Source organism: Taudactylus pleione, unplaced genomic scaffold, assembly GCF_031769625.1.
Source record: "Taudactylus pleione unplaced genomic scaffold, aTauple2 ptg000360l, whole genome shotgun sequence".
Taxonomy (NCBI): domain Eukaryota; kingdom Metazoa; phylum Chordata; class Amphibia; order Anura; family Myobatrachidae; genus Taudactylus; species Taudactylus pleione.
Genome location: NW_028284761.1, coordinates 2,222,250 through 2,246,994, shown reverse-complemented (window position 1 = coordinate 2,246,994; position 24,745 = coordinate 2,222,250). Strand labels below are relative to the sequence as shown.

Sequence of the window (24,745 nt, the reverse complement as noted above, 5' to 3'; positions counted from 1 at the left end):
GTGGTCCAGGGGTGCACCCATTCGCCTGCTTTCCGGACGTTCTGTGCTGCTGTAACCTCATGGCTGCCAGCCAAGTGAGCTATTTCTGTGTAGCAGGGGCTAACAGAAAATGGCTGCCCCATAGAAGGCTACTTAAAGATGGCTGCCGTCAACCAACGGGGGAGACAGAATTTTCTCTTCCCAGGAACCCAAGGGGCTGGAGAGAGGACAAAAGGCGCATACATTGTGCCTAAATTGTATTTCTGTTTGCAACACTGAAGGTGACATAAGTTCTGGTGAGGGGTTGGAACTAGGACCACCCATTAAAAAAATTTGGCGCAATCTTGGCGATTAAGGCTTTAAGTGTTTTCTCTTTTCAGAGACATCATCATCACAATGGTAATTTGTCAGAGGCTTCAAAAAAAACTCTGCAGCACCAGACCGTCGTTACAAAAAAAAAAAAAAATCAGACATAGAAACAGACCAGGGGCATACAGGTGCAGACACGAGGCATAGGCCAGAGAGTAGGATGCTGGTGAGAGCCTCCATTTCTAATCTTAGGTAGCAGAATTTTCACCTCTCCTCCAGCATTCTGCTCCGGGCCTCTGCTCCTGCGATATCATGACCTCATCTGCGCTGGGGGACGAACCAGAGCACAGAAGTGCCTTGTCTGACACAGTGAGCGTCGTACGGGTGGGATAATACCTGTCCTGCCGTGGTCGGACTATTTGGTGCCTGCTCTCCCCTGATATACCGGCAAGAACCGCCCCTTCCAGCTACATTGTTTTTGTAAACGCTCCGGAGACTCTCCCCAATACAAACCTAATCTTCCTGGACACCGCATGATGCACCCACTCCTGAGACTCTACCTGATGCATCTTGGGAGATGTAGTCTTTGTTCAGGGTCTAAATTTCTGCGGCTGGATTGGGCACTGGAAAGCTCTGCAGTAGCACTACTATGCCGCCCCCAGCTAGTGGTGCCCCATGGCACTTGCCTCATGTGCCTATTGGGAAATCTAGCACTGCTCCTGCCCACATTGCATTTATGAGGCTATTTATTCCAGTCATGACTACCGTCAACCTGCAGCTTCTGCAAGCAATCCCTCGCAGCAATGGGTTTAGGTCTGCGAGTTACACCAAACATTTTATTTATTTTATTTTTATTTATTTTTTTTACAGACAAAGAGAAATAGGAAACCCTTGCATTGTGCGTAAAACCATGGGTATTTAAAAAGTGATACAATTTCCTTTCCAAAACGGTTTCCAGAGTTAAAAATAAATGGAAAACACAAGTTATGCCGGACGCTTACTGTCTACTACCGTATCAGCATAATGCACAAAACAGGTCAGAAAAGATTCTTGGATAATTAGTCATAAACATGACTTGCATAAGTTAAACTACGAATACCAAATCTGCATTTAAAATATATCATATCATCAAAATATACGCATGACCAGTACAAATTCAGAGAATAATTGCATTTATGCAATGTGTATGACGTTCTTGTACACGAAAGAGCAATTATATCCGTTGCCTTGACATTAAACAAACAAGCAGATATGAATTTCACATGTAAGCACATAAACAGACTTTAACATAGGATGTTTTTTTTTTGTTTTTTTTTAAGACATCGCAGACATTTGGAATGAGAGGGTGGGAAAAAAGGAAATCCTTACATCAGACTATCCTGACTTTTTAGGCGCAAAAGGATTAGGGATTTAACTAGGGAATACGCAGGAAAATTGTAATAGGAATCTGTCTAAAATAATCCACCGTGATTTCAGAATAAATGCCTCCGCATCATATTTTACTAAGTATGACAAATGGAATTTTAATATCCATCAGTATTTAGATATATTTTTTGTTCATATACCTTCACTTTTTTTTTTTTTTCAGGCGTTCATATATTAACCGTAGGTTGTCCCCGCCACACCCCTCCCCAGTCTTACTTTATAAACGAGTAGATATTTAATTATTAGTGCGCATAGGCAAGTCTATAAAATTTACCCTTGTGATGGATTTTTCCTTTGGTAAACCAAAGTATCTCATTTTGTAAAGAGCTGAGTACAGTGTCACTGCTACACAAGAAAGAATGCTACATTATCACTCATCTAAATTAATAAAAAAAAAATAATTATATAATATATATACATACTAAATACTTTTATCTGCAGACTACAATGTTGAGTATTAGCACAAAATATAAGCGTTTTACTGTAACTATTCGAGTAAAACACACACATACATACATACATACATGTTTTTCAGTAGGAACAAGCAGCCCCTCAAGAACTAGTAAATGTCCTGGGACAAAATTCATTTTCCATAACATAAGTTACATTTTAAGGTTCCAAACAAAATAAACTACATATATAAAAGTGGAATCGTAACTAGTTCCACTTAATGGGTGCGCATTAATGCTAGTGATCCAGAACACAGGTGCATAAATTAGAAAGATTATTTGAATACCATTTAAAAGAAGACAGCAATATACATCTTCAATAACCAAACATTCGCATATACAGTGTAACAAAATAGTTAACAACAATACATGGTCTCCAAGTCTGAAACCCCCATAAGAGAATTTTAACACATACCCATTAAGTGGAATTAGTTACGATTCCACTTATATATGTAGTTTATTTTGTTTGGACCAGGAGTACTTCAGGAGGGGCTCATTGGGGAGCAACATTATTGATTATCTTTTTTATTTTTTTATTTTATGTGATTGTGTTACATATATATTATAGTATACTCAGTAGCGCCTGGAAAAAGAGTTACAACTGTAGCCCTTTTGTCTTGTTTTAAGGTTCCATTCGAGTGCCTTATTTTCTAAATACTATACATGTACCATGTTGATATTCCCTTTAAAAGATCAATATTGCTCTTACAGACCATTGCACTGTGGAACATCACTGGCTCTGCTGTCATACACCATCCCAGCCATAATCACCAGCAGATGAGAATTAAAACATACCTCCTAATTATATAGTTGTGATTTTTTCCTAAACTACAAATCTCTGAATATATATTATGCACACAAACAGTAAAATTATATATATATGTTGCATCTTGTAGCCAAATAGCCCTAAACTCAGCTTTCAGTCCCCCCCCCCCCCCTATTAGCACTGGCGTCTCATACACTAATTCAGCATTTTGGGCGTTTTCCTATTTTTCTGGTAGTGCAACGCAAATTACCATTTAACATTGGATACATAGGAGCATTTTTCTCCTGACGATTTGGAGTGGTGCTATGGACATATTTGGTGTCTGAGCTACAAAATTAATACTGAGAGGGAGCTCAACTATATTATTTTTCAATGACACAATAATAATATTAATCATAATAATAGTAATCATAATAATAATAAAAGTGACAAGCATTCTGGTGAAGTACAATGTGACTACACTCACACTTGGTTTATTCTTCCAGCCTCAGATGTATTCACAGAAAGTGCAAAGCAGGTTAGAAAGACCAAAAAGAGTGCAGATGATTTTTTTTCCCCCTATTACTCCATAAAAAACAAAACAAACAACAACAACAATCCTGCAATTTGCTTTGCTAGCCATCAACGTATGAAGAAAAGTGCAAACAACTACTTCAAAGAGCGAGTAAAAATGCAGTTTTTCAGGAAAATGAATCTTAATCCCTGCTTTAGGCATTGCAAAATTAAAAAATGCCATCAGTAGCTGTAATGCAGCTTTTAAAAGACTACTCAATAAAATTAAAGTTACAGAGACAAATTGTTGTTTTTAGTGCAAAATTAAAATCTATATATTTATAGTGGTTTCAGATTTTAACCATTAAAGATGTACAGTATCCAGAACACATTCAACATCCCGGGAAACACTGAGGCCCTCATTCAGAGGCGGTCGGAGGATGCAAGTGGTCGCTCAGAAACTGGGCGGCCGCTTGCATCCTACCGCCCGCCTCTGTTGCGGTCGTTAGGCTGTGGGTTAACACCCACAGCTCTAACGACCGCTCCGGTGATGGTCGCGATGGTCAGAGACCATAGCGACCATCGGGGCTTACGACGAGACCCTAGGGTAGGGTCTCCCTTGTCATAAGCCCCGGAGAGCTTCTGGCTCCCACTGATATCACTAGTGATGTCAGTGGGGCCTCCCCCAAACGGTAGGCGTTCCCATGGGAACGCCTCCGTTTGGGCTGCCACCCCCCCGGCCCGCCTACCAAACGGGGCGAGCTGTCAGTCAACATCGACAGCTCGCCCCCTTTGGATCGAGACCCGCTACGACCGGTGCTGTCGGTCGTAGCGGGTCTCACGCATGCGCACGACGGCGCCGGCGTGCGCATGCTCTGTGGGGGGCCATCGACCCGGTCCAAGCGCATCGGTGCTAACGACCGGGTCTGAATGACCCCCTGAATCTTTTTCAGAGAATTTGATCAGGCAGTGGACTACAGTTACATCCAGTGGCGGATCTTACCTATAGGGGCTGCGAGGCTGCAGCCCCCCCCAGTAAAATCTTCCAATGTTCAGTGAGCCAGTGCAGTCCCTGCCTGCACTGGCTTCACTGTGACTGGAGGTGGCTTCCTATTGGAAGCTCCACCTGCCAGTCACGTTGAAGACAGGCAGCCAGGGGGAGGTGTCTACCAGTCCGGGCTGCGATTAGCAGAGAGCCGCAATAGGACTTCTTGGGGCTGCAAACAATGCAGCCCCGAGAAGCTGGTGTTAGGCGCCCGCATGCACGGCGCAGGCCCCGCTCATGCGCAGGTCCTGACGCCTGACAGATTTGAGCAGGCGCCAGGACCCAGGCTAGCCGCAGCAGCCCCACTCAGGTAAGAGGGTAGGAGCCGCTGCTGGTAACATTATTAAAAGTATTTCCCTGAGCCCAAAGGAGAGGCCACGGTTTAAAGATTTGTCGCTGAAAATTTTTCAGCTCAAGACAATCTTCCATTTTTATTTTTATATGGATTAAATACTCAAGACTACTCCTCTTATTTGGGCTGCCAGGTGCAGTTCTCAGTATCAGTTAATCTACCATAAACTTTTTGGGAGTTATCTATCTGCTCCCAAATTTATTGCGGATTTTCTGACTAGGGGCCAGATCCATCACAGATCGCTATTGCGATCGCCGCTGCGATTAAGCAAGCAGTCCCACTGCGAAAACATGCTAATGAATGCCGTCGCAGCCTAACATAAGGACGCCCACGTCACCTTACACACATCCGTTATACTATGCGAGTCTGCGAAACCATCGGTAACACAGAGTACCATCGCAGACTCACGCACACTTGCACAATCTCTGACCTTACTCAGAAATTGCTAACCTCACCGCACGCAGTGAAAGCCCAAGCTGCGTACGGCATCGCAGTGCCTAATTTATGCAAGACCCTGTAACAACGTCCAAACGCACTGGCACGCCTGCTTTTTTCCAACCCCCCCCCCCCCCCGTCACCTCCCTCACACGCTCACTTCCTGTCAGTCACTCTGCGATGGGTCTGCGTAGTCGCTGCGATTGCAGTCCGATCGCAGTGGAGCCTTCACACCCTGCGATGCATACGCAGTGCACAACAATCGGCCGTCTGCGTGCGTAATCGCAGTTGCAATCGGTAATGAATCAGGCCCTAGGTTAACTCGAACCCAATTAATGAACAGATAGAAAACAATCCTTCTACATAAAATAAATGAGGTAAACCCAGTCTAGTACACTATAAAGCTGTGTGCTAAATTCTGATGCTCACATATATAAAATGATAGCCTTGCTTGTTTGTCCTATTCCAGTATACAGTGTAATAGAATTAGTATTATGAACAGATGTCTGTAAAGAGTGTAATAGAATTATTTTACGATCATGTCCAGTGGTCAGGCCATGCTGAAGTGTAATTCCTCCTGTGTTTCTACAGAGGAGTGTAATACAATTTTATCTTGACCCTACTGTATGTCTCTATAGACTGTCATATAATTATATTATAATCCGATGTCTGCATAGATTGTAACAGAATTATATTATGACCATGTTACGGCGAGTGTGTAATGGTATATGTCTGTATACATTTGAATAAGATTATAATATGATCATGCCCAGTTGTCAAGTCATGTTGGGGTATAACATTTCTTATACCTGTACAGAAAATAATAAAATTGTATTTTAACCATGTACTGTAGTCAGGTTATTTTGGGGGTGCAGTTTCCTGTAGTATGTCTGCATAGAGTGTAATAGATGTGTATTATGGTCATATCCCATTTTCAGGTCATGTTGGGGTGTAGTGTCCTATGTCTGTATACAGTGTAATAGATGTGTATTATGATCATGTACAGTGGTAAGGTCATGTTGGGGGTGTAGTGTCCTATGTCTGTATACAGTGTAATAGATGTGTATTATGATCATGTACAGTGATCAGGACATGTTGGGTGTGTAGTGTCCTATGTCTGTATAGTGTGTAATAGATGTGTATTATGGTCATGTACAGTGGTCAGGTCATGTTGGGAGTGTAGTGTCCTATGTCTGTATACAGTGTAATAGATGTGTATTATGATCATGTACAGTGGTAAGGACATGTTGGAGGTGTAGTGTCCAATGTCTGTATACAGTGTAATAGATTTGTATTATGGTCATGTACAGTGGTCAGGTCATGTTGGGGGTGTAGTGTCCTATGTCTGTATACAGTGTAATAGATGTGTATTATGGTCATGTACAGTGGTCAGGTCATGTTGGGGGTGTAGTGTCCTATGTCTGTATACAGTATAATAGATGTGTATTATGATCATGTACAGTGGACAGGTCATGTTGGGGGTGTAGTGTCCTATGTCTGTATACAGTGTAATAGATGTGTATTATGATCATGTACAGTGGTCAAGTCATGTTGGGGGGAGGGGTGTGTAGTGTTCAACGTCTGTATAGAGTGTAACAGAGATGTATTATTATCATGTCCACTGTTCAAGTCCCATTTGAACAGCTTTTCAAAGCAGCCTTCGGATTTAAAAGTGCAGAAATATTAAAAGCACATTTAAAATGTATTATTACCCTTTCAAACCTCACGGCCAGTACCACCGACCGGCACGTAGTAAATATACCCTCAAATGTATATATACAGGTTGAGTCTCCCATATCCAAAATGCATGGGACGAGGGGTATTTTGGATAACGGAATATTTCGTATTTTGGAATAATTGCATGCCATAATGAAAGATCTTGGGAATGGGACCCAAATATACACACAGAATGCATTTATGTGTTATATACACCTTATACACACAGCCTGAAGGTCATTTTATACAACATTTTCAATAATTTTGTGGCTCAAGCAAAGTTTGTGTATAGAAAAGAAATTAATTTATATTTCATATACACCTTATACACACAGCCTGAAGGTAATTTAATACAATATAAAATAATTCCGTATTTCGGAATATTTGGATATGGGAGACTCAACCTGTACATACACTCCAGCGAGTTCCTCTGTGAAACAATGGCAGATACGGTTTGGACGTAATGTTGCCGTCTGGGCAATATAAGCATTCATTTTTTATTTATTTTTTTATTTAACAGAATAAATCTTTAGAATTACACTTGGATACATTTCAATAAATGCAAACAGCAGCAATAAATGGATTATTCTTTCCAAATCAAGTCATACATTTTCTGCATCTTTGTGCTGCCTAATGTGAAAATTCAAACTTAGTTTTAAAAGATGAGGAAACAATTAGACTGAATTACGCATTAATACGAGGAAGGTAGATTATCGGCTACATTTTAGTAAGGTGTAATTCTCTGGTCTATAAGAAAGTAATTTCTGTTTTTGCATAGAGCCTTGGGCTCAAAAGGAGACGTCTCCCTAGGATTAATTTTCTAGAGAAGCCGCCAAAGTTTGGGGGTCATTGATTCTTTCCCCCACCTAGACCCCTCAGATCCTGGTCTGCTGCTTGTCTTATCACTTAGGAAATCATATTCAGTGCAGAATATTGAATGGATTAATTTTGTTATAGAAAATAATATATCTACATACAATATACTAAAGTTTAGAATTATAATTTATATGTAGAAGTACTGCTTATATGCAGCGTTAACGTTAATTGTATCAACTCTAGGTTTGGGGTCCCTTCCACAATCTATAGAAACATAAGCACATAGAATTACATACTCCAGTAAGCATGCAACTATTGTATGTTGCCTTATATACACTGCTTTGGAATGTGTTGATTTCTATATTAAATGTAATATTACTACTACAGTAATGCTATTACTAACGATGATGATGATAATAATACTACTCTGCCAGCCCCACAATTTGTCGGCCCAGTCACCCTTTGTTCCCTTAAGTTGTAAGTGTTCATTTTTGTTTGTTTTACTTCTTGTTTTGATTTTTAGGTGTATAATGTTTGTGTACTCATTGTTTATTGTACAGTGGTTCTTGTATTTGTAGGAAACTGAAAAATAATCATAGTAATTATTGAGCATTAAATACAAAGAAAAATATTTTCTACTCTTTCAGAGGTATCAGATCCCAAGTGTGACCATTTAGGTTACAGGCAGATTTTACACATACCTACATCAAACGATAGACCAAACCAAACGGACGTCAAAAGGAAGAGGACACTATTAAACCACTCGCAAAAATACATTATTAATAATATAATTGCAGAAGAAAAAAAAATACAAAACATTTTATACAAACACATTACTTTATGACATCACTTCGCATATATTTTATACTGAAAATAACGAGGCAGTCTGAGATAGGACTGTATGATTTCAACATGCTAAAAAGAAAATAGCACTAAAGTAGATCAGGACATGAAACAGTTTATAATTATAGGTCTCCTATAACCTTATAAACAACAGAACGTAGTCTTTTACACTTCTTTACATGCACACTCATTTGCAATAACTCCACATAAACAGTGTATAATATTTTACATTCTTTTAAAATATGACAACAGTGTATGGACAAATGTCCTTTCTACAAGAGAGTAATGCGCTGTAACTTGACTTTAAAAATGTATATACCGTAGATATATATATATGTATATATAATATATACACACATACATACAAATATATATTATATATACACAAATATATAATATATATATATATATATATATATATATATATATATATACACACACACACACAATACAGCACCAGACATACTAGACAGAAACAAAAACAAAAATTAAAATTACGACACACACACTTATGTAATGCTCGATAGGCAATCTGTCAATCACAAATTGTTGTGGAACTACAAGTTCCAGTATGCCTCATGCTGGAACCCATAGTTCTACATCAGCTGGATAGGCGTAGACTGCCTGCATACTAATACACTAGAATAATAAAATGCATAGATTTTAAATATGGTCCCAAATTAATTAATGCCTCCACTGCTGTCATGTTCTCTACTATTACAGCCCAAGCCGGACCGATATAATGTTAGTAAATAAAAAAATAAAAAAACATTTAAGTAAGGGAATTATTGACTGGTTTTTACATGTGAACACCCATTCAGTAGGTTACACTTATGTTATACCTTACCCAGGGTGCAGCACCCTTCTCCTAGGTTTGTCAAGCTGACTACCTAGTGTTTCTATTGGTTTATTCATACAGAGATAACATTCTAGTAATACATATACAGCATATCACAAGCTACATAGACTTGCTTACAAGTTGATTTTCCATTTAAATCATTACATTTTCCAAAAATATAATCAACTAAAGAATAAAATCCAATAAAATGCAATCAAAATTCTGCTTTTTTGGATTTTAATTTTCTGTTTTATCTGGCGAGTTCCACAAGTGTTTTTCAGTCCTTAATGCTTCCAGTAAAGTCTGCTGAAACTTGAAGGAAATAAGCTCATTCACTTTAGATAGCAGAGTTTACCATTTTGGGCTTTGTATATGTAGATGGCTGATGATTTAAACACACTACATCTATACAGCCTACTTTAAAGTATTCCGATATTTACACGGTTAGATCACCCTGGGTTTAAGAACGGAGCGAACGCCAGCTGCCAAAAAAACACACAAATCAAAATATGTTACCTTTGTTCAAACAATATTTCTGTTCATTATAGAACAGAAACTGTCACAGATAATCCCTCACAAGCAAAGAGCTGGCACACGCTTCGAGCAGAGGTGGTTTGAAATGGTTTAAGGCAAAACTGAAGGAAACCATTAAGAGAATACTCATTGCACGAACACAGGCAGACAGATAAAGCAATTCCGTAGAGGGTAAACACTATGGACCATCCTTCTCCCCTGATTTGGGCAGAAAATGAATTTCATGAACAGGCTGATGAAAGGAAGAAAATATAAATAATAACAAACGCATTATACTTGCGTACGGTTCTGCTACAACCACAAACTACAATTATAAGAACAAATTAGTCACGAGGTACGGTTACGACGTACTCTGTACTACAAAGAAACTGTTGATTACAGACGAATAAAAAAAAAAAAAAAGCTGCAACAAAAAAAGGTATCTACTGCCAACACAATTATAAAATATATTTTTGGAAGGGATAAAGAGAGGATATAAAACATTTTGCTAGATAACAATATTTTTGAATAACCTGGCTACGGAATTTCTCTGGCGTCTTCGAATAGAAAGCAAAAACAAATCTAGAAGTCCCATCAAATGAAGCATCATACTGGCCACACAACGTAATATTGGCAAGTTGGGATAATAACACCAGATATGTGGCTCCACAGACAAACATGATGCCGAGAAAAATCCAATTCAAACTTTAACCAAATAATATTCGGGCATGACCATAAATCCAGTCATCACTGATCGCTTATCTGTCAGTCTAAGGCCACTTGCCAACTGCACCCAACTGGTCACCGAAAAAGTTGGATCTTACCAACTGGGCCACCACTTTGCATGGCCAAAATTGGTTAGGGATCTTAACAGCCAAGTGACAGGGTCAAACTCTGTGCGGCCGGATGTCTCCCAGATGCTTTTTAGGGAAAATACGATAGGAAGGGGCACCCGGACTACTTTATACAGTAAAACTGCTGCCAATTCTTCTGTTGTGGAACTCTTGAGTGAGGGACAGGGGTAACACTTTGTATAAAGAAGGTAAACAATTAATGAACTGCTAAATGTTACAATCACTCAGCGACCGCCATTTATACAGACATAATCACCTAGTACCTCTTAATCCAGGGAACAAAGACAGTCTGATAAACGAGATAACAAGGAGAAGAATGCCATATGCAGGCATGGTCACAAAGTTCTTCCTCCTCATACTGGTCACTGTGAGGAGCACTTCTAAATTATTTAATAAGGAGGGAAGTACTAGGGATAGAGTAGGGAGAGACAGATGATGATCCACATAAATGTAACTTAGTATATTTTACATGGTCCTCCAACTTTAGTGCATTCCTAATTCTGCAAAACATAAAGTCCGATGAAGAACACAAGTCGGATTGCAGACCATTGGCTGCGTATTTTCAAACTGCGCACGCTCCGTAACCAAGGGTACAAAACTACGGGAGATGCAGTGTTGCACCCATCCCAATTACATCTCCGCTTGCAACTGTAAATGAGTAAGTGGGTACCTGGGCTGTAAAAGGGAGTTCTGACATAGGCACAGTTCACAGAGGTTGGGCTGATAGAATTGCAGGCTATGCATAGGTATAAATACACCTGTTTGCAACCCATCTTTTGCAGCAAGGATATTGATGGTGCAAGTACGCATTGGCGATGATGTGTGTCAACTCAAGCATACTGACAGGGCTGGTCCAGCAGCTGAGCCCGAGATACGTACAACGCAGCATATTGCCGAATATCGCATTTAGGGGTCTATTTACTAAGCAGTGTTAGGAGACAGAGTGAAAAGTGATAAGGTGCCAGCCAATCAGCTCCTAACTGACATCTCACAGGCTGTGCTTGAAAAATGACAGTTGGGAGCTGATTGGCTGGCACCTTATCACTTTTCACTCTGTCTCCTAACACTGCTTAGTAAATAGACCCCTTAGTTCCATGCATGCAACCCCGGGGCAATAATGGCCGACTTGCATTCAGGTCTGCATTGGCCACTAATTCCACAATACCCAAGTACATTTTCCCACAACTGTAATATCATGATTTCATTTAAAATCTAGTCTTATAACACACCACTAATTCTTGAAAGCAGAATATTATGACATATGTATCATTTCTGCCAGACCTGCATAGTTCTCTGAAATATCAAAGCTTGTCAATCCAGTTTTTTTTGTTAAGTAACGTTAACACCAGAGTAGTGATATCATAGTAAAATATATGTTAAAACGTGTTTGATAGGGGGGGGAAGAGATACTACTGATAGAATATAACACAATGATATATCTGTCTTTTAGCAGCTCTAAACTCTCAGAGCTGGAGGAGTTTAATTTCACCACTTTTTGTCCCGTAAGTAATGTTAGACTGCATCATGTAATTTGCAACAAATTCTTATTTGGGGTTCCCTAACCTTACATATTTGAGGAAAGCCTTGTTTCATAGGGACAGACTTTGTTCTAGGATGCAGTCGTAGATTAAAGAAACCAAATACGTCCACGGCTCCAACCATAGGGAGGGTTACAACGATACGCAGAGCTCTACTGAATTATAGTCATCCACATTGGGTGGGGCAACACAATGGGTGGGGTGCCTAACCTGGAGGAATGAAATACTGGCACCAGTCAGCATTGTTTGATAGTTTCCGAGTTGCCAGTTTATTGTGCCACTCCAACATCCAAACTTCTGTCGCCTCACGTGGAGACTTTTGTCGTTAACGAGACTGGCGTGCAAGACTGCGATTCCAGCACTGCTCTAGGTCCTGTTTAAACGGTAATGACATACCATTCGGAGCAGGTTCATTAGGGCTGTAGGGAGGTTGCAGACTAAAGCAGATGCATCACGTAACAGATGGGTATGTAAATTTATCAATAGGGTGTAACACTACATTTATAGAGCTGACAGTCATTCCTCCACATGAACTCACTTAATCCTGTTCACGCTAAAAGTAACAATTAACAATTACTGTTTACCATTACCACGGATACAGCTGAGGTATACACTTTTAAAAGTTTTGTGAAAAAAAAAACAAACAAACTTGTGCCTTGTAATATTTAAAAAATAAAAAATTGCATATTAAATAGAAATTAAATTCCACCAAGCTGCTATACGTCATAAATGGGCATTTCTGGAAGTTCTGCAAACCCAAGAATGCCATCTGTGGGGTTATTAGTTACCATTTTATGTTTAGGCCACCTGTTTTAATCACGCACGAAAAAAACCTGCTGCACAAGACTAAAACTTTCAATATTAAATATTTTAAAGCCTAACCAGTCACTTTTGTGGCCTTATTTTGTCCAGAAAGAAACCATTGTGATCGATCTTACTGTACCTCTGTTACACCATTTAAATACGATTGCTTTACAATGTTAAATAAGAAATAGAGATTAAAGACATTAAAATAAAACTGCCATTCGGATCTCATTATAAACAACAATTGCAACATTCCCGCAGAGCTCAGCAGGAATTTATTTTATTTTTTCATACACTGCAAAAATAAAAATTAAATTAGGAGGCAAATTTTTCACGCTATTGCAGATGTGACTGGAGTAGTGTAAAGCATAAAAAAAAAAAAAAACCTGTATATGAAACAAGTAGAAGGAACAAAAAGCCTATGTATTATTATTGTAATAAAAAATTACAGCAAAACACTCCAGGAATGACAAGCAAAATAAAATAAGAGTAGTTTATAGCAACACTTAAGACCTGTTAGATATCTTTCAAGACTATAGAGAAGGACACATTTCAACAAATAGAAAAAAAAAAGAGAAAATATTAACTAAAAAAACCCTCAAATAATAATAAAAAAAAATGAACAGGGTCATTTATCACTAAAGTCTACAGTGCACATATACAGACTGATATTAATACAATACACATTAATATAGGTATTATATAGGGCATTTAAAAAAAAAGATAATTACAAATAATGGACCTTATTTATTTAGGCCATTAGCTGGGAAGTCATTTTATTGTTCACAATCATTGCTCACATGAAACATACTAAACATAATATTACCTACAGTTTATTAATACCAGACGCTGGTATATAGACCTGTTGAAAGCCAGAAAACGGAATAAACTTCTGTAATGGAGAAATTAATTCGCTCAAAACTCAACAGTAGTTAATAAGTGTTCTTAGTTAAAATAACCCACACTGATAGAGATAGAGATAGATAGATAGATAGATAGATAGATCGATCGATCGATCTATCTATCTCTAACAATGGCGTGTCAATATTCTGTCTTAAATTTGTACTCTCCTACCAACATTATTATGCTTTTTGAAATAAGGAGAACGTAAAATTAATTTAAAATTTTTAAAACGAGTTTGCACGGTCACTATTCTAGATGGTTAGTTCACTTGCTTTTAAAATCAACTTTTATTTATTGGGTTATCTTTATATGTTGTGCGTTGGGTCACCTGTTTATTGTTATTTACATAAATACTCGCTAAAACACACTACCAGCCAGCCCCACCAGCCATTACTTTATTTAATCGCAGAATAACAGTTTTAAAAATTTAAACCAAAATTCTACACCCTGCAGAATAAATCACCAATCCTTTGCAGACAGGTATTAATAGCGTTCATACATTACTATTACAAATACACTCCATGTATTTGTTACAATATTAAAGACCCCGACAGCACAATGACTAATAAAGTACTAGTATCCTGCTTTAAATAAAAAAAAAAAAAAAAAAAAAAAAAACTATGGGCCGCACACATATTAAATTTATTTTGTCACCATTTTAAGTTCCTTGTTATGTAGCAGGGCACAGAGAGCTCAAGAGTACTGTAGAAGCTTATAAAAAAAAAACCTGAATTTGTTATAGAGACAGACTAAAGTATTTAATTACATTCAGCGTGCAAAAAAAAAAAAAGAAACAAAAAGGTATCATTGATATAGATATAGATATATACACACACACACATATACACACACGACAAGTTCCAAGTATAAAATTTGTCATCTCTCTCTTTATATATATATATATATACACATACAAAGTTTTAGCTAGACTACTATGCAAAATAAATTTGTAGTCATTGGAATTCACAGTATATCGTACACCTCAAGTACTACAAGACATCAATTGTGTGCAAGAGTTTTATAAGTAGCTTTCTTCTAAACAAGTGAAAGTTATTTCATGCAAAGTAACACTATACCATCACCCCCCCCCCCCCCAAAGCTGCATAGTCCATTCACAGGTTTACAAACTAATCTACAAGTCACAAATACAGTAGGCATCTGTCCACACTAGCACCAAGGAGTGACATAACACTGCACTACTAAAGTAAATAAAAGTTGTTCTACTTTTTTTTTTTTTCTTTTTAAATGGGAACAGATTTACCTAAAGGACAGAAAAATAAATATGACACCAGCAATTTGTTTTATCTTCCTGTACATCTACAGTAGCTTGTTTATATAATGGAACGGTGCATTTTTTGGGGGGTTTGGTATTCCTATACACAGAGTTGTAAAACAAAACGTCATTATGTTTCTGCCTACGTGAATTAGCATTGCTATTCTAGGCTACACTGACGTGTTACAATAAAGCCATTATTCTGTATATAGTCATGTACTACTCAGTCTCATTCCTAGATAAGGGGACCAAACAGCGAAACAATATATTTGCACTAATTATTTTGTGGCCGGTGTGGATAAACTTTTTGAAGTCTAGGCTACCTACAACGGCCAAAAGGACTATCCATAATTCTTTGCTCCCTGGAGATAACATGGGTCTGACAGACCGCTTCTTGTTCTGTGGTCAAATATCTGCGGGGATTTGGGGGACATCTACCTTAAAATACAGAACCTTCTGAGCTGGTAGGCCCACTGGAGGTGATAAGGTCTTCTGCGTAAGACAGTGGGCTTTGCCACATCGCAGAGCCAAAGACTAGTTTTAAGAAAGGTTTACCACAGACACAACTCCAAAGAGAACCCTCTCTCTAGCAACATATGGAAAATGTAATACGCCCTATATGTTAAAAGTTATCTGTCTCGTGTTTATAAACTCCAATTTGACTTGTGAGGTGTAATATTTGGGACAGAATCGTCTGCGTTTACAGTTGTCCATGCCTGCCAAAAAATGAATCCAGACTGCCACAATAGTTGCCCTGTGGAAAGTAAATTAAGCATACGCAAACAGAGGTTGGAAAGTTGTCAGTTGATTGAATGAATGGGTTCATTTTACACTCATGCAGAATATTCGAACCAAAATATAGCCCTGTGTCGCAGCAGTATTTTTACTACCAATTTGTACATGTTTGCTTTTAATATAAGTGCATGGACTAGGCGATTGGTGCAGTTCATGTTTCCCAGCCTCGTGTGCAAACCTCTGATATGTTCGCAAATTTAGTCCATCCAGCAAGTCAAAATTTAATGACTCCCCCTCACCCCCCCCCCAATATTGTAAAGTGTAAAGCTGCTGCCCCGCCACATCTTGCAGACCTCCAGCAAGTCCCAGGTGGTATTTTTAACTCCTCGTCTGCTAGCTAGGCCTTGGCAAAGATAGGCAGGCAGGCTACAAGACCACAAGGCCCAGTCAGACAGGGTTACACATGCCATAAGAGAAAAGAAAAAAAAAAAAAAAAGACTGAACACAAAGATAAGCTTTGGGGAGCCGGTGTTTGTATAAGCCACTTCAAGTTAAAAAAAAAAAAATAATAAAATAAAATTAACCACTGGAAAAGAAATCAAAATGGCTTGTAACATTTCCAGACAGTCCTGTCATAAGTTCCAGCTGTTTACCTAGTCACTTACATAAATAACCTTTGTATACATACAAACACATACTGTATGCTGCATTCTATGAAAATAATATATATATATATATTCATATACTGAATGCAATTAATTACGTAAAAACATTTTCATATAAAGCAACTGAGATTTATTTAAAAAAAAAAAAAAAAAAAAAAAAAGGAAAAGAAAAGAAACCAGATGACAAGACTATATAATGATGCTACTGTTACAGTGTTACAAATTTTTCACTCGCATTATTAGTTTGTCCCAAACATTACTTTGTAGTCCCCTTATCAATAATTTTCACATTTTGTGCACGTTTCAAATCTTCATTCAGAAAAATAAATAAATAAATAAAAAAACACAACAACAACAACAACACAACAAGACAGGAAACTAATTGGAATCTTGCAAAATCTAAAAAGATTTTAAATTAGCCAGAAAGTGTGTATGTGTGTGGGAGGGGGGGTAAGCAAAGTGATTAAAACTTTCCTTACACTTTTTTTTTTTTTTTTACTATTCTGGGTCTGATGAAATAAAGACTGACTGTGTGATTTACTCATATTTACAGTTTCCATACAGGTTCCCAACGGAATGATCTCTTGCATCTTTCTGACCTCAACTTCTTGCTGCACAGTATATTTACTTAAGATTTAAAAATACATTTCCAGGCTCAGACTGGTGCGATTAGACCTTTTGGGTTCTGATTAACATCAAGCATTTTTTTTTTCTTTGTCGTTCCTCTCCTAGCAGCAGAACTTCATCATCTAGAGCAGTAACAAAACCACTAACTTTTCAACACTTTGCAAACTGTTTATACTCTGTGTATCCACTATAAAAGGAAGAACTGCAAATTCGCCTCTTGCAATCCAACACAGGCACACAAATCTAATCGAGGCCTTATCACTGATTTTCAGATCAAGTTTAGTTTATCAACAAGCATGCTTATATCAAATCAGACGAAGAAGAAAAAAAAAACCCTGGTCGAACAGAGCATTCATTCTGCAGATCTGTTAATTCAGATCTCTTTTGAATGTGTCTTTTATTATCAGCATAAAATAGAATACAAGGGATTAAGAATAAAGAGTAATGACTCATCTCACATTGTGCCTCTGAAACCCAGATTCTTCCAGACAGCAATAGGAAGAACTGCACTGATTACATAGAAATATATATATATATTATATATTTCTAACAATGTGGAAGCATTCAGTGACGTAGCCTGCGTCCCCCATTCATTCACAAAAGTCACATGCAAATAAATAGTTTATAAAGTCAGGAGTACACATGCTTCTTACCATCACTCTGCTTAATCAACTTGGGAGGAAGGACGAAAAAGAAAAAAAAAAATCAGACCTTTTCACATCCACAGCATCCCCCCTCTCCCCCCCTAACTTCAATAAATAAAGTTTGCCAAACTTACTACTGCTCATCATTGTCCCTTGGTCCTCCTGCTTCTCATGATCACCGCTAATGTGTAACAGAAAAGCCTTGATAGTATTATACAGTCCTAATTCAGCAATATCTTAAATTTAAAAAAAAAAAAAAAGTTGGGTAAAAGCAAAAATGGTAAAAAAAAAAAAATTATATCCATTCAATGTTTGTCTCCATGGCAAAACAGCAAGTTGCTCCTTTAAGGAGAAATTGAAAAAAAAAAAAAAAAAAAAAAAAACCTGGAAGTTATTTTTTTATTTTTATTTTATTTAATGGAGCAAGAGTAAACCCAAAAAAAAAAAATCAACAAATACTAATCATCATGATCGTAAATAAACAAAAAGACTTATTTTATCTCCTCCTGTGCCTGAACTTGACCCCTTTCTCCTCAAGCAGACCAAAAAGGGGACTCCTTGCAGACTGGACCAGGACTACTGCAGAATACAGCCAGGGCTACTGGAGACTGAAGTGGCCAATTTCCATGTCTCATGCTTTTTGACCCACCATGCAAACACTCACACACAGACAAGAAGGAAATCTCAAATGCACGTGAAACGTGGGGAGGATTTTTTTTTTTTGCACCCTCCTCTCTTGCCTTGAGAGAAAAAGTCACTTGTTTGGGTTCAGATGCTCAGGACCCCCCCACACACACATTTTTTTTGTTTGCTTGCAACCCCTCTCTCCCACGTCCAAGCAAACACACAATAACATTAACGAGAGAGAGAGAGAGAGAGAGAGAGAGAGAGAGAGGGAGAGTAAAACGACTGACAGACAGAAAGCTGCTCCTTGCTTCCTTCCTTTCCTGCACTGATCTGCAGGCTGGATCTGCCCCCCTCCCCTTCCCTTACCTGTTGATTGATCTGCAGTAACCTCATCAGCAGTGTGGAAGATGGTAAAGATCCAGTGTTAGCCATGAACCGCTTCCTTGTTGTTTGCTGAGTTGATGTCTGATTATTATTATTATAATTTTTTTTTTTTTTGGGGGGGGGGGGGGTTGGTAGTGTGGGGGGGAGAAGAATAGGTTTCCTGTCCCCCCCCCCTTTAGTGTGTGTATGTCTGAGTGAGTGCAAGAGACACAGACAGGAACAAGGAGTGGGGGCTTGGAGGAGGAGGGGGGGCAGAGAGAGAGAGGGATAGAGAGAGAGAAAAGGGGGGATCTGGATGCTCAGGGTTTAATGTGAGATCCCAGGCTGTGGAGGAGACCAGATTGCAGTCAGATCGGTTCTGTATCAGATCTGTTATCGCTTGTCAGGAGGACCTCAGTCTGCTTGCGAGCATTACGTCAGTTTGCAAGACACCAACACTATTAATATCAAAGGAGCCTTAAGCAGAGACCAGGCACCACCCCCCGGCTGCACAGGCTTAAAGACACAGCAGCAGCGGCAGCAGCCTCCCCTTCTACAGACAGCAGCAGTGAGCAAAGCAAGGGGAGGGGAGGGGGCATGGAGTCCCAATTCTCTGGTTCTTCCCCCTCCCTCTTTGATTCAGTTCATTTCCAAGTTGCATTGTTGTGTTCTGGAGGCACAGGTTGCTGCTGTGTGTCTGCTTGTGCATTGGCAAAAGTGTGTAATGTAATCACCAGGCAGAGAGCAGGAAGCTGGGAGAATCCTCTGGTTATGTGTCTTGTTACATTGTTGCGTTTTTGTTTTGCTCTCTGTTGTGTCAACTTTTTCTCATGTGATTTTTTTTTTTTTTTTGATGGCTAAAGATTGCTGCTGAATGTTAATTAGGACAGTGTATTTGAGAAAAAAAAAGTTTTAGCAGTGAGGCATGAGGTATTGTCTGCTAAGGTTTGTAATAATAATAAAATTAATTATTATTATTATTATTATTATTATTATTATTATTATTATTATTATTATGTGAATGCAACTAAAGCAGTGTGTGATATAGGGTAATGCAGGGCAGGATATCAGGAAATAGCACAGTGTACATACAGTGGTGGCCAGTATACAATGTGAATGACAGTAGCAGTACAGAGAGGTTGTTGCATTGCATAACATGCAAATATACTTATGAGTAGTACTGTACCTGCAGTTTTGCACACCTATAATGCATTATATTTCTGTATATAAATTTACTGAATATTTAAATACAATGGACTGAAGATATTAAATAAATATTGCACTTCAGAAGAACTTTTTGTAAGTGAACTTTTTAGTTTGGTTTAATGGCTGTTTAAGTAATGGTCAGCATTTCTTTTAATACAAATTTTAGTACAATGTCCTATTAAGAGTGATATTTTTTGGCTTCTGTGATAATAACCAGCAACAGCTCATGTTCTTTATGTATATTTGTCATGTATAATTCTTTTTTTTTTTTTTTTTGCTTTTTTGTACATTTGTGTTAATTAGACTCCAAGAGGAAACTCCTGGAAGTATTTTACTTTTTTTTAATTTCATGTCTCATATTTTAAATAGACATATTTTCTTGTATACTTTTCTAGCAGATGCCTATTAAACTTTTACAGTGACATTCTACATTTGATTTTATCTGGTACACAGTCCAGTATAGTTTAGAGGTAAATACGCAGCCATATGAAGGTATATCGGTTGAGATGAATAAATTGCTTAATAGTTCCATGTAAGAAATCATTCTCTGGACTGTCATGCTATTGGTTATAATGGTATGTATCAAGAACACAGTGGCAATATCACATATTCAAATGAGTCTTCGAATAGGAATACTTCAATATGCATAATGCACATTGTTCATATATGACAGCTAACTGCCTTGGCAAATAACTAATAGCAGGATATATGAACTAACTTGTTTTTAAATATAAATATTGACATACTTTAACTTGAATATTGTAAGTTCTTATATGACAGAGTATTTGTAGTTTGTTGCAAAACTTTTAGTTTCGAGTACTTGGCTCATGCAACAAAATTCATTAATGTTAAGAAATCAAAGATCCAAAGATTAAAACACAGCTTGGAAAATCACATATCAACATTGGTAATATATTTTTCCCGGCGCTGAGATATTTTTAATTTTTAGCTTTAGGGGAGCTTTAGTCTATGAACAAGAACTGTTCAGGTTTTTTTCGGTTTATAGACTTTTCCATGCAACATAAAACTCTGACTTAACTCTTTAACATACAGGGAACATATAAGGTGCCACATATGTGATTGAATTATGACATCACCTATACTAGTACTGAAAAGTATTGTCTGCAGTGTATTGGCACATATTGCCAGCAGCCTGAACCTCCAACAGCAAGCCGCTAAGACAAATCTGTCCATTAATTATTTTATTTGAAGGCTCCATACATAGCTGGAGACTAACCTCATATTTCATCTGTAGCTGTTGGCGATTTCAAGGTTTTACTTTATTAGGAGCTTAAATATTACGGTTGATAATATTTGTGAAATAAAGCCTTTCTCAGTTTAATCGAACTGATTGATAGATGAAAACTTTTTGTATATTAATTTCTGTTTAGTTAATTTTGTGCATGAATTATGTTTATGGTTGTAGAATTGAGTTATTACTGTACATACATGTCACCCGAAGCTGCCAATGATTCTATATTTATTTGATAATATTCTTAGCTAAAATGTTCACCAGTAGACTATGTGCTGTACGGTGCCATTGTGTGCTTCCAATGATATGTAATAAATAATGTCAAATAAACATATTACTTTCACACCAATTTCTTACTTTATCTATCAATATTACCTTTTTTTTTTGCTATTTAAATAACAAATATATATAGGGTGCCGGTATTTTATATATGTAAGTAAATAATCATCAGTAAAAAATATTACATTGCGTACACAGAGGAAAACTGATGTAAATGTTATAGATAGAGGCAACTGCTTATGAAAGTTTATCATCTAAAAGGCTGTAATCTTTTGTATCCGTTCATGTTACTGTGTTCTCTAAATTGCCCTGGAGTCATCAGACTGGATAATAACCAGATTTTTTTTTTCCCTATAATAGGTTTTAATTTTTGCAAAGTTACTTTTGTTCAGATCTTAATTCTAGTCTTCCTCTGTCTCATGGGATAGGTGCTCTAGGTTTGTCCTTCTTATGCTGGCCATCCATTATACAATTATCTGTCCAATCTGGCTGGTTGGAATGAAAATCTGGTAATGTATGGCAGCAAATGACAGTCCATCATATGGTCTTAAACCCTGGAAAACGGACAAAAAACAATTGGTCAAATTCGTGTGTTTTAACCAATTTGTCTGAACGACCATTTTTGGCTATTTTCCAGTGTTTGTGAGCAAATAGTCGATTGTCATTTGCTCCCATACATTACCAGGTTTTCATTCCAATCAGACAGATTGGACAGATTTCTGACAGATAATTAAACAGTGCAGAGGTTCCCAATCAAGGTCCTCAAGGCTCCCCAACAGTTCATGTTTTAGAGATATCCATGGTTGAGCACAGGTGACTTAATTAGTGCCTCAGTCAATTTGATTTAACCACCTGTGCTCAGCCATGGATATCACTAAAACCTGAACTGTTAGGGAGCCTTTAGGACCGCGTTTGGGAGCCTCTGGTAGTGTATGCCCAGCATTAGCTTCAACCTGCCTCCTCCATCATTTTAAGGCGGTGTCACACTAAAGACCAAGCGGGTCGATGGTGCCCAAGTGCGCATGCGTGTGCAGGCGGCTCCGTCGTGCGCATGCGCGAGACCAAAATAACGACGGCCAAGCCGTCGTTAAGGGTCTCGCACCAAAGGGGGCGTGCTGTCGATGGTGATTGACAGCACGCCCCCTTTGGTGGGCGTGCCTGCCCAGACGGAGGCGTTCCCATGGGAACGCCTACCGTCTGGGGCCGGCCCCACTGACATCACTAGGGATGTCAGTGGGAGTGCTTTTGGCTCTGATGGAGCCAAAAGCACTCCAGGGCTTGCGGCAGCGAGGCCCTACCGCAGGGTCTCGTCGCAAGCCCGATGGTCACGATGGTCTTGACCATCGCGACCATCATTTTGGCCGCTCGCTATAGCTGTGGGTGGTCACCCACAGCTATGCGAGCAGCCAGGAGGCCCCTCCAAAAAGGAGGAGGGACGGCCCTGATTCAGAGCGAGCGGCTCTGAATCAGGGCCCAGGCTATTATTATTATCCTTTATTTATATGGTGCCACAAGTGTTCCGCAGCACCTTACAAAGTACATAAACAAATAATTTGACAAGTGACTTACAGTACAATACAATATAGGACAAGGACATGGATAATATACATTAGGGTAGAGGGCCCTGCTCATAAGAGTTTATATTCTATAATCCTTAACTTCTAATTCAGGGAAGACAAAAGAAGAAGGTTACTCAGCCACCAAGACTCCAGGACAACTGAAGCAGAGTATCTCATTGTGCCTATGAGCAGGAAAGGGGGACCGTCCTGTCTGTGGCTGCAGCCCACTCCATCTAAGCATGTCCCAAAGTCTTTCTAAATGGGGGAGGGGAGAGCCACCTTAAGACAACTTTAATGCACAGCCTTTTACATGGCTTCTGCCTATTTCACCAAATAAATACGCCTGGTTCTAAATCTGTCACTATTCCGATATTCACGCAAACCATTGATGTTCATTTGCCGGCGGAAGCGCCTGGCTCGCACCGTGCATGCGTCCAGATTTTGTACGCACAGAGTTGCATTGAAGATTTGGACGCACGGTAGCAGAGATTCAAGGGGTGCAGGCGCAAGTTTTGATGGATGCGACTGACTGTGGCAACACACCAAACGGTATTTCAGCGTCTACGGACTCTGAGAGTGGGTGCCTCAGTCCTTGCACGTTCGGACATATGGATGTACATAAGGGAAGGGCTTTGTAGAGTCATTAGCGTAAAGACGCAGACACGACTGCGGCAAAAAAACGCAGCCACTGCCATGTCTCTGTCCGACCTATGAGCGAAACAGGCGCCGTGGTGATTCTTCATCAAACCCCGACAGCCTCTTCCGTGAGTGGGGCGACGCCGGGCTTAAATGAAAGGATACATTTTCACAGCGTGTCACAAACGTACCAAAAAATGTAAAAAAGAATCTTAATAAGAAACAATCAAATTTACTATCGACGCTATAATTATTATAGATTTGTTTTGCTATTTATGATTGTAAAGTATTCTAGATGAAAGCGTAAAACGTTCCTATATGAAATTGTGTTTTGTAACATAGACAACAAGTACAATTTCTTATGAGCTGGTCCAAAATAAGGAGACTCTAATCACAATTGTACGACATCAATGTATAATTAAATATACAATATTTTGGAAAGACTGGTATTGCTAGTGACTGTGCGTAGCTGAACGTTCGTAGTTCATTACAGGAGCCGCAGTTTTCTCACTGCCGCTTATCTTCCCCCGTCTCAATTTCCTCTCACTTTTCACTATGCTACAATAACAGGTACTTAGTGTTATCACTAAATTACTGATAGTGCTGAGAAAGCCTGCATTCTGCTACAGGAGAGCAAGGAGAAGGAGACTGACCCAGATGCTCTTGTAGGAACTCTTGTAAACAGAGCACTTGCTGACATGCATTATCAGTAAGCCAGAGGATAATTTGGATATTATGAATGACCTTTAGTAACCGACACGATATTAAACTGAAAATCAAAAAACAATTTATGATTTGTGAA

The 24,745-nt window shown here is 38.7% G+C and overlaps 1 protein-coding gene across 3 annotated transcripts in view; it reads right to left on the bottom strand.

Annotated features, from left to right (window-relative positions):
* The window catches only part of TRPS1 (transcriptional repressor GATA binding 1), a 305,578-nt gene extending 286,477 nt beyond the window's left edge, over positions 1 to 19,101 (bottom strand). For 2 of the 3 annotated variants that reach the window (XM_088444375.1, XM_088444377.1), the window contains exon 1: positions 19,015 to 19,101. The gene's annotated coding sequence lies outside the window, so the exon portion shown is untranslated. Of the gene's footprint in view, positions 1 to 18,030; positions 18,095 to 19,014 lie in introns of those variants that run through there. The other variant, XM_088444376.1, reaches the window with a different exon arrangement.
* Between the last annotated feature and the right edge of the window lie 5,644 nt (positions 19,102 to 24,745).